Source organism: Scylla paramamosain, chromosome 1 (assembly GCF_035594125.1).
Source record: "Scylla paramamosain isolate STU-SP2022 chromosome 1, ASM3559412v1, whole genome shotgun sequence".
In the NCBI taxonomy this organism is placed as follows: domain Eukaryota; kingdom Metazoa; phylum Arthropoda; class Malacostraca; order Decapoda; family Portunidae; genus Scylla; species Scylla paramamosain.
This window is the reverse complement of record NC_087151.1, coordinates 215001-217500: the sequence shown is the minus strand read 5'-3', so window position 1 is coordinate 217500 and position 2500 is coordinate 215001. Positions and strand designations below refer to the sequence as shown.

Genomic DNA, 2500 nt, shown 5'->3' with positions numbered 1-2500 from the left:
TTATAGGAGGAGGAGGAGGAGGAGGAGGAGGAGGAGGAGGAGGACGTGCGAGGAGGAGGAGCCTCAAGGTACGCGATCTTTAACAACTCCCAAAAAAGCTGTTCCTCCTCCTCCTCCTCCTCCGGCTACGCCTCCTGCTGAACTAGAGCAAGGGAGGGTATCTCCTGCTTAGCCTTCCTCCTCCTCCTCCTCCTCCTCCTCCTCCTCTTCTTCCTCGTCCTCCTCCTCCTCCTTCCTGCTTATTCTTGCTTTCCTCTCCAGCTTAATGTGATTATTTTTCTTCTTCTTCCTCCTCCTCCTCCTTTTCTTCCTCCTCTTCCTCCTTCTCTTCTTCTTCCTCCTTTTCTTGTTCTTCTTCCTCTTTATTCCATCTGCTTATTCTAATTTTCTTGTTTTCTACGCATTTTCTCCTCCTCCTCCTCCTCCTCTTCCTCCATTTCCTGCATTCTTCCTACAGTTACTATCTCCTTTTTCTCTACTCCTCCTCCTCCTCTTCTTCCTCCTCCCCCTCCTCTTCCTCCTCCTGAATTTTAAGTAAGGGTAGTCCTCCCTCTCCCTCTCCCTCTCCCTCTCTCCCTCTTCCTCTCCCTGCTTCTTCTGCTAAACTGGAGCAAGAGTAGGTCCCCCTTCTCTCTCTCTCTCTCTCTCTCTCTCTCTCTCTCTCTCTCTCTCTCTCTCTCTCTCTCTCTCTTGTAAAGTTAAATTTGTATGTAAAAAAATATTACCACTTACTCTCACCTTTCTGACAATACCGAGAGAGAGAGAGAGAGAGAGAGAGAGAGAGAGAGAGAGAGAGAGAGAGAGAGAGAGAGAGAGAGAGAGAGAGAGAGAGAGAGAGAGAGAGAGAGAGAGAAAATGAGTTTATTAGTAAAGATTTAAAATTTTAATTTCATCTTAGTAGTAGTAGTAGTAGTAGTAGTAGTAGTAGTAGTAGTAGTAGTAGTAGTAGTACTCGTGTTATGAATGACAGAGAAACACACACACACACACACACACACACACACACACACACACACACACACACACACACACACACACACATGGGTCCCGACCGACCAGAGTTGCCAGGTCGGTGGTTTTCTCGCCCAATTGGGCTCTTTTTCCTGGTATTGGGCGTGAAAAACATGGTTTCCGCGGTTTGGCGCTTTTTGGGCTCTTTTTACCGCAGTTGGGCTATTTTCTGGGCTACTTATATTTGAAAATATATAATATACTCTTGCCTTCCCGACATACCAAATGAGGGAGTAGACTCACTCGTATGATAAGGAGTGGCGCCAGGTCAGCCAGTAGAAGGGTGGTGTGAACAAGTCTCCCCTCTCCCTAAGGGGATTACTACTAGGGCCGCATGACCTCATTAAGACTGTAGGGCATCCATCCTGAACACCTGCATGCCGCACCCATAATTTCCACATTCACCTCACAGCACACACACTGAAACACAGCCACTTTATTTATTCTCAGCCTCGTAGCTGCCTCAGCCTGCCTGGAGGAGATACAAGTATACTGGATGCAGGCCACGTGCATACGTGTGTACGTATGCACGTGAACATGAGCAAGTGGTCGAAATACAGCAAAAAATACTGTAAAGAGTGGGAACAAGAGGACGGGCTCAAGACAACAAAGTGTTAGCACCGTGTATGCTGAAGGAACTGTGTTGTGACATTGGCAAAAGTGAATATTCATTGATAATACACGAAAGTACTGACAATAATAGGAAGAAAAAGCTGTGTATTGTTGTTGTTGTTGTTGTTCGGTACCCAAGTTACGAACAGAAAAGAATCATAACATCATTCTTGGGACTTGTTGAACTCGATAGAAGCACTGCTGAGGCTGTTACAGCATCTTTGCTTGAGTTCCTGAAAAAAAGTAAATCTGAACATAAAAAAGTGTATTGGTTTGGCAAGTGATGGCTGTAACACAATGTCCGGAGCACACAACTCCGTCACCTCACGATTACGTGAAATAAATCCGGAGGTTACACACATCAAGTGCATTTGCCACTCGTTACAATTATGCATGTCGTATGCCATGAAAAAACTACCTTCCCACCTTGAGTTCATGGTATCGCAGACATATAAGTATTTTTCGAATAGCTCTCTCCGACAGCAGAAATATATGCAGAGGTGGGCTCTTGTTGGAGTAAAAGTGCGCGGGAATACTGCCGCAGACCTGGCAACCCTGCCTGCGACCGACTCGCCTGAGTTGACACTAAGCCACGGTCAAGGTGAGACGTACGCCTCCGTGTTCTGGCGTCCCTCCGGATATTCTCGGTGCCACCGCGACTCTGGCACCCCTCTGTTGGGTGTGCGTGGTGCCCCTGGCCTGACACTCCACGCGGCTGCTGTACCTATACCGTGCTCCGGGAGGACAGCAGCGATGCCGCCCTCTCTGTGTTATGCTGTGTTTGGCCCACGCTGTGTTTTTCACGTGTTTCTGAAGTAATGTGATCGCTGAAGGAGAGAAATGCTGGCGTGAGGAGGCGAGACGTGCTTCCAGGCAG

At 47.7% G+C, this 2500-nt stretch overlaps 2 long non-coding RNA genes across 2 annotated transcripts in view; one reads left to right on the top strand and one right to left on the bottom strand.

Annotated features, from left to right (window-relative positions):
• Positions 1–2500, bottom strand: part of LOC135108650 (uncharacterized) — a 30208-nt gene that overhangs the window by 19808 nt on the left and 7900 nt on the right. The gene's annotated exons all lie outside the window — the stretch shown is intronic.
• Positions 1064–2500, top strand: part of LOC135110892 (uncharacterized) — a 1912-nt gene continuing 475 nt past the window's right edge. The window contains exon 1 of the long non-coding RNA XR_010273540.1: positions 1064–2500. This exon is cut by the window's right edge and continues 6 nt beyond it. This is a non-coding gene — a long non-coding RNA (uncharacterized LOC135110892).